Source organism: Lactuca serriola, chromosome 5 (genome assembly GCF_051521515.1).
Source record: "Lactuca serriola cultivar US96UC23 chromosome 5, Lser_US96UC23_V15, whole genome shotgun sequence".
Taxonomy (NCBI): domain Eukaryota; kingdom Viridiplantae; phylum Streptophyta; class Magnoliopsida; order Asterales; family Asteraceae; genus Lactuca; species Lactuca serriola.
In genome coordinates, this window is record NC_136412.1 from 21140298 (window position 1) to 21155966 (window position 15669).

The following is a 15669-nucleotide window of genomic DNA, read 5'->3' on the forward strand; positions in this document are numbered from 1 at the left end:
TGGGCAAGTGAATTTCTTTCTGTCGCAGCGCTTCCAACCTGTTTAGGGCTCGAGTTTTGGAGGATTTAGAGGTAATTTGTTGAAAGGCTAACCATGGCATATCACCATGGCCTCCTCCTCTTGATGATTGTCCTCTCCTTGCCATGCTCCCTGTAAAAACATAACAAAAACACAACAACAAACAACACCCCATAAATAAAACAGAAAATTTTTCATCTTTGCGAGACCTACTCGCCGAGTACGCAAGCATACTCGCCGAGTAGTATGAACACTCGGACAGATTCGAAATCGAAGCTGTGTAGTCTGCGAATTAGTCCAATTTATCCATAGGGGTTTGTCGTAATTGTGTTTCTAACCACATATGTTGAAGAAATTACACCAAATATCCCCTAATTCCTGAGTAAATCAAGGCCCATGAAATTGTGAAAAACTCCCCAAATCCGAAAATATACCAAATGTGGGGAAATAGGTGACAAAGACTGGACCTTTCATGAAATTAAAGAGTAAAAATGTTACCTTGGTGCTTGAATTAAGAGAAATTGGAAGAAAATTGACTAGATCTTGAGGGACTTCTTGGGAGGTGGCTGAGAGAAACTGCTCGGCGAGTATGGGGGTGAAGTGTTGAACAAAAGCAGTTTTTTACAGATTTTATTTTACTGGGTTTAAACCGTATACTCGCCGAGTATAATGGATATACTCGCCGAGTAAGGATGCGTGTTGTGAAGTTTTAGTTGTATACGAGCATCTACTCGCCGAGTGTAACCGATATACTCGCCGAGTATATGTCTCAGATTGAAAAAAATTTACGTTTTTGCCAATTTTACTATGTGATTTCCTTTATTTTAGCCTTTCCACCCCACACTTTTAGTAGAGCTTGTCCTCAAGCACTTAGAGAAGTAGAATGAATGAAGAGAAATGAAAAAAATAATACGAAAAATAAAGAAAGTGAAAGAAAATGCAAACGTGAAACTCGGGTTGCCTCCCGAGAAGCGCTTCTTTTGATGGAGTCATTAGCTGGACTCCGCCCCTTCTATGTTTTTGCAATTCCGCACAGCAGGAGCTCCTCCATTCCTTCATTGCGGGGGACTCCTTCTTCATATTTCTTCACTCGATGGCCATTGACTTTAAATGGCGTGCCATCTCTTGAGATCAATTCAATAGCCCCATGAGGAAACACCGTCTTGACCACAAATGGACCATCCCACCTGGATTTAAGTTTTCCCGAGAAGAGTTTTAGGCGGGAATTGAAGAGTAGTACTTTTTGGCCTTCATGGATGTCCTTGCTTTTGATTCTTAGGTCATGCCATCTCTTGGTCTTTTCTTTATAAAGCCATGAGCTAGAATAGGCTTCATTTCGTAGTTCTTCAAGGGCATTCATTTGCATTAAGCGGTTTGTCTTCATTTCTTCCATGTCAAAGTTACATCTTTTTAGCGCCCAATATGCCTTGTGCTCGATTTCAACCGGTAAATGGCATTACTTTCCATAAACTAACCTATATGGTGTAGTACCAATAGGTGTTTTGAAAGCGGTACGGAACGCCCATAGCGCGTCATCCAATTTATCCGACCATTCCTTGCGATTACTTCCCACCGACTTCTCCAAGATACGCTTCAAAGCTCGATTGGTAACTTCCGTTTGCCCACTCGTTTGCGGGTGGTATGATGTGGAGAACTTATGGGTCACCCCATATTTCTTGAGCACCTTGTCCAATTGATCATTGGCAAAGTGTGTACCACGGTCACTAATTAAGGCCTTTGGAACACCAAACCGGGAGAATAGTCTTTTCAAGAAGCGTATCACTACCCGTCCGTCGTTTGTAGGTAAAGCCTGCGCCTCCGCCCATTTTGACACATAATCCACTGCCACGAGAATGTACTTGTTTACTTTGGATGTGGGGAATGGCCCCATGAAGTCTATGCCCCACACGTCGAACACCTCGCACACTTGAATGCTATGTTGTGGCATTTCATTACGGGAGGAAATGTTTCCCACCCTTTGGCAAGCATCACATTCTTTGACATATTGGGCTGCATCTTTGAAGATTGTTGGCCAATAAAACCCAATGTCAAAGATCTTCTTCGCGGTATAGTGTGCGCCATGATGTCCTCCCGTGGGTCCGCTATGGCATTGCTCTAGTATTTTTCGACTCTCCTTTCCGAACACACATTTTCTTATAATCCCGTCCGCGCAACTTCGGAAGAGGTATGGATCGTCCCAAAAGTAATATTTGATCTCCGAAAAGAATTTCTTCTTTTGCTGACTACTATACTCCTTCGGGACGTAATTTGTAGCTAAGTAGTTAGCTATATCCGCGAACCATGGTTCCTCTCCCACGGACACCATAATGTATTCATCCGGGAAGTCATCTCCATCTTTATCTTCTTGCAATGTCGGGTTCTCGAGCCTAGATAAATGATCGGCAGCTACATTCTCCATTCCCTTCTTATCTCGTATCTCTATATCGAATTCTTGAAGAAGCAGCACCCATCGTATTAGTCTTGGCTTGGCATCCTGTTTGGAAAACAAATACTTGATAGCCGAGTGGTCAGTAAAAACAGTGGTTTTAGATAAAACCAAATAAGGGCGAAATTTATCGAAAGCATAAACTACGGCTAACAGTTCTTTTTCAGTAGTGGTATAATTCTCTTGGGCAGGATTCAAGGTCTTGCTTGCATAATAAATGGGTTGAAAATGCTTGTCAACCCTTTGTCCAAGGACGGCTCCTAGTGCATAGTCACTCGCATCACACATGATCTCGAAGGGTAAGTTCCAATTTGGTGCTATAATGATTGGGGCATTAGTTAATTTTTCTTTTAAAAAGTCAAATGCCTCTAAACACTCTTTAGTGAAATTAAAGGGTGCATCTTTTAACAATAATTGTGTTAGAGGTTTCGTAATTTTAGAAAAATCTTTAATAAAACGCCGGTAAAAGCCTGCGTGTCCCAAAAAGCTTCTAATGCCCTTCACATTAGTTGGTGGGGGTAATTTAGCGATGGTGTCTATCTTTGCCCGATCCACCTCAATCCCCTTTTTAGAGACTTTATGTCCCAATACTATACCCTCCTTGACCATGAAATGACACTTTTCCCAATTTAGGACCAAGTCGGTTTTCTCACATCTAGCAAGCATTGAGTCAAGATTTGTAAGGCAGTCATTAAAAGAAGATCCAAATACAGAGAAATCATCCATAAAGACCTCCATGAATTTCTCCACCATATCATGGAATATGGCGGTCATGCACCTTTGAAATGTCGCAGGTGCATTGCATAAGCCAAATGGCATGCGTCTATAGGCGAAGGTCCCACTGGGGCACGTAAAGGTGGTCTTTTCTTGGTCCATTGGGTCTATGGGTATTTGGAAATACCCGGAAAACCCGTCTAAGAAGCAATAATAGCTATGGCCCGAAAGTCTCTCTAACATTTGGTCTATGAAAGGAAGGGGGAAATGGTCTTTGCGAGTGGCATCGTTTAGCTTGCGATAATCGATACACACTCGCCAACCGGTTACCGTTCGCGTTGGAATTAACTCATTCTTCTCGTTGGTAATGACCGTCATTCCTCCTTTCTTGGGCACCACCTGGACCGGACTCACCCATGGGCTATCGGAGATGGAGTAGATGATTCCTGCATCCAAAAGCTTTACCACCTCCTTCTTGACGACTTCTTGCATGTTCGGGTTTAATCTTCTTTGATGTTGCACCACCGGTCTGGCTCCTTCTTCTAAGTTTATTTTGTGAGAGCAGTAGGATGGACTTATTCCCTTTATGTCGGAGATGCTCCACGCGATGGCTTTCTTCCTTTTCTTCAGTACTCGTACAAGCTCTTCCTTTTCTGTCTTGGAGAGATCTGAGGCTATAATTACTGGCTTCTGATTTCCTTCTTCCAGAAATGCATATTCCAGATGGTTAGGCAGTGTTTTGAGCTCCAATTTAGTGTTCATAGTGGCGTACTCGCCGAGTGCAGGTATGGTACTCGGCGAGTTCATGGCGGCATTTGCGACTGCTGACTTTTCTTCAGGTGTACTCGGCGAGTAGATCGGGTCTACTCGGCGAGTAGGGCTTTCAGCTTGGTTTTTGAGTTCTTTATACTCTGCTTCCTCCAACAGTCTTTCAATCTCTAGTAAATCTTTCTCTGGATCAAATACTTCTTCAAAAGCTGCAACCTTGCTGGAATCTTCAGGTATGTCTCCTTCCAATAACTCGTCAAGCATGTCGATTGAGAACGCCGTGTCGTCACTACTCCTTGAGTACTTCATGGCTTGGTCTACCCCGAATGTTACTGAGTCATCCCCAACTCGCAATGTGAGCTTTGAGTCTCTCATGTCTACGATGGCGCTAGCGGTGTTGAGGAAGGGTCTTCCAAGGATGATTGGTACTTGCGGATCCGCCTCCATGTCAAGAATGATGAAGTCAGCCGGGAAGACAAACTTGTCTACTTTCACTAATAGATCTTCACATATGCCTCTTGGGAAAGTAACCGTCTTGTTTGCTAAATGAATTGCCATCCGAATTGGCTTTGGCTCTGGAAGGTCCAGCTTTTTGAAGAACGAGTATGGCATAAGGTTTACACTCGCTCCCGAATCAGCTAAAGCATGAATTGCTGCCAAGTTGCCAAATTGGCAAGGTAAAGTTAAGCTCCCCGGATCACCCTTCTTCTTTGGTAGTTTGTTTAGCATGGCTGCGGAGCAATTCTCATTCAATACTACTTTCTGCACCTCTTCCATCTTTCTTCTATTAGTGAGGAGTTCCTTAAGGAACTTTGCGTACTTGGGCATTTGCATGACGGCTTCAATGAAAGGAATGTTTATTTGAAGAGTTTTAATATGATCAAGGAATTTCTGATACTCCTCTTCCTGCTTCTCCTTCTTGGCTCGGGCTGGGTACGGCATTGGAGGCTGGTAAGGTTTGACGGGTGGCTGATCATGCGGTTTTTCAGATGTACTCACCGAGTACATCGGTCCTACTCGGCGAGTAGATCTCTCAGATTGTGAATGTTGGTTCTCAGCTTGTGCTTCCGTTTCTTCCTTCTGTGAGTCCTTATTCTCTTCAGTGCGAATGGGGGCCAGGGGAGTAATAACCTTCCCACTTCTTGTGGTAATAATGTTCACTTGCGCGCCTCGTGGGTTGTTCTCGGTTTTGCTAGGAAGCTCTCCCGGTGACCTTTGGTTTAGTTGTTGAGCGAGTTGCCCAAGCTGAGTTTCTATATTATGGATGGATGCTTGCTGGTTCCTGAGCATTGTTCTTGTTTCTTGGATAGCAGCATCGTGGTCACTGTGTCTTTTCTCGGAAGCAGCCACAAATTTAGTTAGCATATCTTCCAAGCTTGGCTTCTTTTCTTGCACCGGCTCCTCCTTTTGGTAAAAGCCTCTTCCTTTTTGTCTATACTTCTCCTCCTTGGCCTTCTTGTACTCTTCGTAAGGCAGCCACTCCTTTTTTTGTTTTCGCCAGTCTTCATCATACCGGTCACCGCTCGAATAACATACTTGTGCCTTTTTGTTGCCGTGCTCATCTAAATCACAATCCCTAGTGAGGTGAGGTCCATTGCAGTTTTCACAACCCACCCGTATGGCATGGATAGTTTGATCCATTTTGTCCATTCTCCTATCCATGGTTTTTAACATGGCCATGACCGCGGATAAATCTTCAGTAGCAGCGTACGCGGCTCCCCTCGTGACATCATTCCTAGGGTTGTGGTATTCTCTAGAGTGTTTAGAGAATTCTTCAATTAATTCTTTAATCACCGGGGGTGGCTTCTTTGTAAGTGGGCCTTGTGAGTCTAGCAACTGCCGGGTTGTGACATTAACTCCATCATAAAAGATGGAAACTTCTTGCTGGCTGTTTAGATCATGGTGTGGGCAATTTCGTAGTAAACTTTTGTACCTCTCCCATGCTTCATATAAAGATTCTCCAGCTTGTTGTTCAAAGTTTGCAATGGCCTTCTTGAGTTTGGCTATTTTGGATGGTGGGCAAAAGTGATCTATAAATTCTTCCTTCATTTTGGCCCAAGTAGTGACTGACCCGGGAGGAAGTGATTTGAGCCAGTCTTTAGCAACACCCTTGAAGGTTACCGGAAGCATCCGAAGTAGTTGAGTTTCGCGGGTTACATTTGGAATGTTGAAATAGTCAGCAACATCATTTACTTCATCCAAATGTTTGTAGGTATCTTCATGATCTTTCCCATAGAAAGGTATTTCCTTAAGCGCAGCTAGGATATGACCTTTTAGTTCGAAGGTAGCAGTTGCGGGAATTGCGGGTTGCACAAGTCCCGGGCCATGGTCGTCGCGCATCCTCTTCTTCCATTCTCCCATGGGAATTTCATCAATGTTAGCCATAGTGAATGCTAACTCTTCCTCCGATCCGGTTTCTTGTTCGTACGTTGCCTCCTCTTCTTCCTCGGTCTCGTATCCAATATCTTCTTGGATTGGCTCCTCAATTGTCAAGGAAGCGCTAGAAGCTCCTGATTTACTGCTTTTCTTTTTCCCAAAAACAGTCTTCAAGTTGGACAATGGTGATTTCTTTGGTGTGCTTGAACTCTCCACGTCCTTCCCTTTGTTTCTTTTCAATTCGGATTCGGGATCTTCAAACGGAGGTACCAGTGGTGTGTTTGCTCCTCTGGTCATGAGAGTCCTGAAATTAATCAAATAAAAAAAAACGTAAAAAGAACAAAAAGATTGTAAAAGAAAAGAAAAAAAATTGCTGGATAAACTGCTACTCGCCGAGTAGGTGCGAGTGCACTCGGCGAGTATCAGTGATATTTCAAAAAAAATTTAAGTTTTAACTTAACTAAAACAGATACTAAAACCTAATTACTGGATACTAAATTGCAATAAATGAACTTTATGCAAGTAAACTCACACAAAGGATCGAAAAAAATTAGAAATTAGCTTAATTTTTTAGAACCGTTCCCCGGCAACGGCGCCAAAAACTTGATGTGTGTAAATTCAATTAGTTTTATCCGTACTTTTTATTAATAATTTGAGCACACAAAGGCAGTGAACCTGTCTTTAAGTGGTATAGATTGATAAGTAAGGTATCGAACTCAGGGAACGGAAATTAAACTAATAGCTAATTTTAACTAAAACAAATAATAAAAGTAAATGGTTTTTTCTCTAGTTTTGCAAGACTAGAAACTTAAACAAATTAAATTTAACTAATTAACTAAAGCAACAACTATTCACCAAATTTGATAAAGATGTTTCTATTTAGGTTCAACCAATTCACTCCTATGGTTATTTAAGTTAAGGTAGATTAATTGCTATTGGTTACCAATGACAGTAATTAGGTTCATGTTCATTACTCCTAACCCTTAGACAATTAACTAATTTAAGCGTTGATCAAGTGTTTAAACTAATTAATTCCCTAGATTAATTATTTGGATTAAATAAGATTTGTAATGGTTAACTAAGTTATTAATTCAATTAACCTCTTGTTGATGGTTTCTCAAACAAGCTCACACATTAATCTTCCTATTTTCTTATTAATCTTAGTTTCATAATCATTACTTCTAAGCATATATTTTAGCATTCACATAGACATATGAGGTTAACAATTAAGTGATGTTCATGCAACCTAATTGCCTTCCAATTAACAGAAAATAGTAGTGATTAATACATAAGGTTCTTTAACAAACTTAATTTAATAAATTACCAATAGACAATTAAACAAAAATCAATAATTAAACCATAGGAGTTCTTTGGTATTCCCCAAACAGAAACAAAAACGAGTTTAGCTCATAGTTGCAGTAGAAACAAACAAAGAAACAAAGTTTAAGAAAGCAAACATGTTTAATTCCTAAGTCTAAGTGGTAGAATTAACCTAATTGCTTGAATTCTTCCAACTCTTGAAGCTTAGGGTTCTTCAATGCCTTCTGAATCTTTTTGTCGCAGGTAATTCTCCCAAAATTCGCCAGAAGTTCTATCCCAAGTGATCAGGATTCGTCTTATAAAGATATCTCAAAACAGAGGCTACTCGGCGAGTAGCAGAATCAACTCGCCGAGTAGGTCAATACTTATCCGTCTTCAGGTTAGCAGTCGTACATATCTTCTAGTATCTCATCGTGTACTCGCCGAGTAGGGCCGAGGTACTCGCCGAGTAGGTCATTCTTGGCACCCTTTAATCTTCTCTTGCTTTCCTTTTCTCCTTTTTACATCCAAGCATATCTTTTGGGCTGAAAACACAATTCAAAGCATTTTAAGTACCTTTTGTCCAAATTATTCTCATAATTAACCAAAAATAACTAAGAATATATGTTAAATAATTAACTAATTACGCACATATCACCAATCACTACAGGTTGCTTTTAGGCATGCAAATTATACACATAAAGGATCAATAGGCTAAATCAATCATCCTGAGGCTATCAGCTCCTAACCGTATATAATTTTAAAACATACACTTAGCAATTTCATATAATTGACAAAGCTCACTATCATATAACATGGCCATTCAACTGGGGAACCTACTTACTTGGCGTGGCTGATCTCGCACATTACACTCCTCTTTTTGGCTTAAAATCCTTTTTACGTTTCTTTTGAAAACATTTTACCACTTCCTTAGTTTGAGTCCCGACACACCTGAGAATGTGCCCGAATCCCTTAAACCAAGGCTCTGATACCAACTTGTAACGACCCAATTTTTACCAAGATTTTTTTTTCATTTTTAATTAATCAAACACATCCCATAATCCATAAGTTTCCAAACCATTTGTTTCTCAATTCACAATTATTACAAATTCATTGTACTTTTTGAAAACATCAGAGAGTCCCAGACACACAAAAGAGAGGTAGAGTGCACGCCACGTCATCACGCCTTGCCCTTGACCTTAGGCTCTGAAGTACCTAAAACAATCAACAACCTGTAAGCGAAATGCTTAGTAGTTTCCCAGAGCATACCACCCACACACGAACCACATATCATATATCCTGTTAGCTATAAAAGCTACACACATATCACGTAAGCCATGCATACATGAAACCTGTGAGAATGCCATGGGCTACCCTACATGGTCTTTACCTAGGACTTCCATGGGCTCCCCCACATGGCCTTACATCCAATGACATGGGCTACCCCACATGGTCTTACATCCAATGCCACGGGCTCCCCCCGGGGTCTTCATACAAAACATGCAATCACATAACAGAACACAGAATGTCTACCATGTATGTCATAATCACATAATGGGCCGGCCTTGGTGCCTTAGACCCATAGGTATGGTGAGAAGACTCACCTGTCATGAATGTTGAACTGACACTTTGTGACCAAATGTACCGCACGGGATGCTCCACGCAACTGCCTAAAAAGTGTCATACAATATCCAGTCATTTCCCCAAAGTCTATCCTAGTCAACTACAACTAATCAAGTCAACGGTCCATGTTGACCCTAACTCGCCGAGTACAACTAGTGACTCGCCGAGTTTCCCGGGATAACATCTACTCGCCGAGTCATCGAGGTGACTCGTCGAGTTCATGCGGTCTTGATCGATAATCTAAGGTCATTTGTCGAGTTTCCTTGCTCGCCACTCGACACGTCTACGAACAGCCAACCATTGGGGAAATCTTACTCGACTCGCCGAGTTGTTCCTTCAACTCGTCGAGTTCTAGGTAATCTTCATCCGACTCGTCGATTTGTTCATCCAACTCGTCGAGTCCGGGACAATACTCATCGGGCTCGCCGAGTTGTTCATCTAACTTGTCGAGTCCATGCCTGCCTTCATATGACTCGCCGAGTCGCCCCCTGTGACTCGCCGAGTCCTATCAGATCTCAAGCCATACAGACCCTTTTTGAGCCATGCAATGCTTCCAAACTACAGATCTAGGCTCATGAGGCATGCTTTCCACGTAAAGTTGCAAACATTACATGTATGCAAGGCTTTAAGACCCTAAAATAGCAAATCTAAGCTTGGAATGAAGTCATACACTTGTGGGGAGGCACATGCTAAGCTCAACTAATAACTTTATGCATCTCAAGTCCAAAAGGAGTCCAGATCTGAAGTTACAACTTCAGATCTTGGCTTAAACACAAAACCCCTTTCTTAGAATCCCTGCACAAGAGGGTTTTGGGTGGAAATGAGCCAAGGAAAAGCTTAATACCTTCAGAAAGTGCTCCACAGGAGCAGATCTTGAATCCCCATGAGCCCTTTGCTTCCTCTAGCTTGTTTCCTCAAGTGCTTCCTTCACCAAATCCCTCCTTCAAGCTTAAAATCACCAAGAAACACACTCACACTCGAATAAGGCTTTGTGGGAGGTAAAGAGCTGTAAAAGGGGGCTTGGGGAGGCTAATGACCCTTTAAATAGGGTGCAAGGCCCTGAAATCTAGGGTTTCATCTGCCAGCATCTACTCGTCGAGTACCATAATGGACTCGGCGAGTAGATCATTAAACTTCGCGGCCAAACCCGCTACTACTCGACGAGTAGGGAGGCCAACTCGCCGAGTAGGTTTTCAAAAATCCAAACCAGAATGTCATTATTAACACCTGAGGATCAGGGTGTTACAAACTTCTTTTAATTTGCCTACTCCCAAGCCACTTTCCTACAAAAATGGTTATAAATGAATGAATTTCTTTAAAAAAAGATATAAGGGAGTAAGGTACCAAAGCTAAAATGCCCACCATTACAAGAATAAAAGATAGTCGAAACCTAATAGGGGAACGGTGAGTGGAAGCATGGTAATTTCAGTTACCTTGTCAAAGGTATCTACAAACCCATACGATGATTGAAATCCAAAAAAATTGTCATCTGTCAAATATAATGTATGTCACAGAAAGAGAGATTTTTCATTTTGCACTATAACTAATTCTATATTCCAATCGTATTAAAATAAGGAAGTGAAGTACCATATTGCAGATATTAAAATAAGAAATATAATTAATTTCAATCATGAATTACTAAAACAACAAAAGCCGAGTGAATTCGTATTAATAGGTCGTCGAGCAGATTCCTCTATGTATTATATGTGAACTGATTACCTACATTAGATTTAAATCTGGGCACATGATAATATACTTTCTGTATGGAAAACTGTCAAAAATGAATATATATGACTTCATTGAGGCGTTTTTAGAAACACCTTCTAGTCACATGGATAGAATTCGGTAGTTATAGTAAACAGTGAAACAAAAATCGAGATAGAGGATAGAAGATGTTTGGGGTTCAAGTTCAGAGGAACAATTGAGAATATGAATCTAAAATATAAAAATAACATCATAAAATTAAATAAACTCACCCTTTTCCCTACTCGTATGTGGAACAAATCCATATCTTCTTCTTGATCAAAGTTGTTCATTAACTGCAACTAGTAATCAAAATAAAAAGGTAAAACTATAATATTTGGTGTTTGTATGGATATAACCAACGTTTATGTGTAAAAGATGTATGTAAAGCTTACCTAGTTTTGGCGGTGACCGGTACGATAGCGTGGTGTTGTTGGTGTGATGCAGCTAATTACATTTAGAGAGAAGAGAGGAAATGGATTGAAGAGAGAGAACCGAAAGAGGTGCACATGATGAAAAGAGAAGGGGTAAATCAGAGCAGAGATGGTGTCGGGGGTGATAGATGATTGTGACGGTGCATTTTTTATGCTTCCATGGTGGATGGTTTCTGTGTTTGAGATTATTTTGGTTGTCGATCTTCAAAATGGAGAGGAGTGGTCTCTAGGGTTTTCAGATGGGAAACGGTTCACTGGTGGTGCAATGGTGGTGGGGTTGAGAAGAGAAGGGAGCACCAGTTTGAGGTAGGGATTGCAGGAGATACTGGCGGAGTAGGCCGATTAATGAGGCAGATAGTGGAGAAGAAGGGTTTTCTAATGTGGATACGGGAACCATAAATCGAATATGACAGATATGGTGCAGTGGTGGTTGAACGTTGAAAGATGCATTCAACACTGGAAACATTGGTCATGATGAACAAGGCAAATGGTGGCAATATATATCCAAGATTTGTGAACAAAAACTACGAGATATGAGGAAATGCAAAAGATTAAAGAGTTGTAGATTACAGGGCGGAAGAAATGGCGACACGATGGGGAGGTTGTTAGACGGAATATGGAATAGGGAATGGACCAAAGAACCAGTAATATTGTTTAAGATATATGTTGACCAATTCAATTGGCTAGAATTTAGGAATTGTAGTTCAATTTTTACTGATTCACGTGTTTCACATATAAGATTTTTTGTAATGCGTAAAGTTGTGGTAAATGTTGTTTTATGGAGTGTACCTCTTAAAATTCAGCAAAATCTTGTAAATGCTTATTAAGGTATAAAGATATATATATATATATATATATATATATATATATATATATATATATATATAGAGAGAGAGAGAGAGAGAGAGAATTTTAGAATTAATATTTAAACAATTCTATATATATATATATATATATATATATATATATATATAGAGAGAGAGAGAGAGAGAGTATATATATATATATATATATATATATAGAAAGAGAGAGAGAGAGAGAGAGAGAGTGAGAGAGAGAGAGAGAGTTTTAGAATTGATATTGATGAGTTAAGAAACTCTTTGATCGTTTAGATCTTCTAACAGGTTAATCACAAAAATGAAAAACAACAATATAAAACACAAGAATGAATCAAAATATGTCGAATGATTCAATTGATTCAAGCCTCAGCAGAGCTCGATAAAGAACTTCCGCTGTAGAGGCTGTTAGGGTTACAAAACAATAAGAATCAAATCTTTCAGAATAATTGACTTCCCAATCCTTACGTACTAAGATGCATGCAAGCACCTATAAATACAAAACCCTAGATATAACTCTCGGATGGACAGGCCCAATCTGGAAACAAAATGGACTAAATAGCGAGCCCAATACGCAACACGTTTCAGACCCTACAATCTCCCCCTTTGCGTCAAATGGAGCGAGACTATCACTTCGGCTTGCAGGGTCCAGCTGCAGGAACTTTCTTAGTGGTTTCAAACAGACGTGGGATGAGAGCAAGGATGGTCTGTCTGAAGCGAATGTACCACTGAATCATGTCATCAAAATACTTCTTGTCATCTGCTGAATTTTGCTTGCATCGATGAATGATTCCCAGAACATGTTCCAAGCATGCATTGGTGTAAAGGTGCTTATCTGCCAAGGCGAACAAGCATTTTTGGCCTTTGTTCCTTGTAAACATGACAGAATTCCGCTTTGGGTCGATTCTTCCCATCTGCATCATGTTCAAATCACTAGCAGAGCCAACAGGAGAAATAGTAGGCTTTTTCTTGAATATGCTAGCGATCTCCTGATCCATCTTGGCAACCTCCATAATGTAGCATACGAGCATCCTTTTGAAGTGATCAATAATTGGACCATACTCAGCTTCGTTGGTGAGGAGGATGTTATGCAAAATAATCCAATCATGTGGATTCAGGTTGGGAAGATCAGCAAGTGATATAGCATGTTTGGTTTTAGCAGAACCCCTCAGCACTTTGAACCGAACGTTCGTGAAGTTCCCCTCACGAAACGGCTTGAGGACCCGAACGTTGATGATTTTCTGAGCGCTCCATGTCTGATACTGAGGTTGAGCAGACTTTAGATAGAATTCGAAAAGCTCCCTATCAACTTTTGGATGACGATGAGGGACATCAGCAACATTATCAAAAGCATGGAAGATGAAGGCTTTTCGGGTCAGTGGCATATCGAACCGAGAGTCGACAGAATTGATTCGATCCAATGAAATCACTCGTTCGAGCCACAGAATGCTAGGAGTTTCAATTGCTTCTTTTATAAGCTTCTCGAGAGTCCACGGAGGAAAAAGAGTTTTCCTACTCTCAAGAAGATCATGAGCCTCCTTCATTTTTCGTTCGTTCGCCTCGAACTCTCTGGCAACACGAGCGCTCATGTCAGCATCTTTATCCCGACCTTGTTTCTTTAAGTGATCAGCGATGGTCTCTTTTTCATCATCATCACTGTCTTCATCAATCTTCTTTTCCTTTGTCTTTGACATCCGAACCTGAGGGTTGACCTGCTGGAGGAGGTTCGGTTGCTTTAGTTGCTATGGAAGTGGGAGGCGGTTGAGACACATCTTCTCCCCCTTGTTTCGGATGGGCCACGAACTCAAGAAGCCCTTCGAGTTTGCTTAGTAGGGAAAGGGCAGGAGCAACCTTCTCTACGAGAGTGCGCCTCACTGAGTAATTCAGGATCGGATCATGCGCTTCAATGATGTTGGAAAGGGCGGCGTGGACATCCTAAACACATGATGAAATAACCGCACGCTCAGATCGAAGAGATGCAACTTCCTTTTTAGATTGGAAAAGATGAAGACTCTTGACCTTGAGAGCAGTGGTCTTGCGAGCAAGAGCATCCATCACTGAGTTCTCTGAAGCGAGATCTTCTTGCAGCTTTGTCAGGCGCTCCTCAACAGTCGCCTGAAACAATTTGTTGTCATCGCTGAGAGATTGACGAAGACTGGAAAATGACTGCAATTCGGAGGCAACTGAGGTGGCCAGCGTGTTGACAAGAGAGTCAAGCTTCTCTACATTGGAATCAACGGTTCCCTGTAAAGACTGCAAAAGAGAAGTAGTGTCAACAAATAGTTTTTCGACTTTTTCAGTCGCTGCAGCACATGCCTTGGTAGAGGCATCGATAGCGGCAGTGGCAGAGTTGATAGAAGCTTCATGAGCCTTAGTAAACGAATCAAGGAGCCCCTGAATAGCAGCCTTTGAGATAGTAGATAGTGAGGAAGAAGAGGAGGAAGCAATGAGAGAATCGATTTTTTCATGAAGCTCCTTGAGATGCTTCTTGGTGACTGGAGCATCATCGTCATCATCACTTTGCATTTGATACGGACTGTAATAGACCGAGTCAAACGTCATGTCCTCTCCTCCAAGAAAAGTTTCTTCATTATCTGCTGAGTGAGCAGGAGATGAGGGTGAGGGTGGAGGCTCGGTTGTGGAAGTAGTTTCGGGTACGGATGTATGTTCGGTAGCGGGAGTGGTTTCGGGTGCTGTAGTAGGAGCCCCCGTATCAGATACGTTGGTTCTAACGCCAGCGGTGGTTGTGGTGGTAGCTTCAGTGAAAATAGGAGGTGGAACAGGGATAAAGGTGGGTGGTATTTGAGTAGTGGAGGTTATGGGGGGAATGGAAATAGAGATGGAGATTGGGGGAGGAGAGACAGGTCTAGTGGAAACAGGTACCTCAGGGATAGGCGAACGTGGAGGAGTATTACCTCGAAGGGACTCTACGGAGTCTGAACTCTCTTCCTCATATTCGCTGGAGGAGGAGGCAAGAATAAGCTTGCGTCTAGGTTGAGTCTTCCTCTTCTTTAGTGGAGGGGATTGAGCTGCCTTGGAAGGTTTGCGTTTCTTCGGAGAAGGACCTTTCGCTCCTTTGACAACCTTCTTGTCTTTTCCCTTGTCATGTTTCTTTCCCCTGGGAGAAAGCCTATCAGCATCATGGATTGATTGAATCATTTCAGGAGTGAGTTCTCTGGGACCTGAGCGACGAAACTCCTTGTAAGTTCTGATAATGCGGCTGTCGCTTGGAACACATCCATACATTGACTCAGGGATTGAGCCAACGAACTGAAATTTAGAGGAATCAGAGACGATTATCTTCGTAGTGTGGAAGGTTCCTATCGAGGAGAGTGGAGAACCAGCAACAATAGGAACGTGATACTTGTCCATCACCCACTTTGTGACCAGCGTCCAGAATCTGGAATAGGAG

The 15669-nt window shown here is 41.6% G+C and overlaps 1 non-coding gene across 1 annotated transcript; it reads left to right on the plus strand.

Annotated features, from left to right (window-relative positions):
- Positions 1-5840: 5840 nt before the first annotated feature.
- LOC145055839 (small nucleolar RNA R71) lies at positions 5841-5947 on the plus strand. The gene has a single exon (XR_013685389.1). It is a non-coding gene; the product is annotated as a small nucleolar RNA R71 (small nucleolar RNA).
- The last annotated feature ends 9722 nt before the right edge of the window (positions 5948-15669 follow it).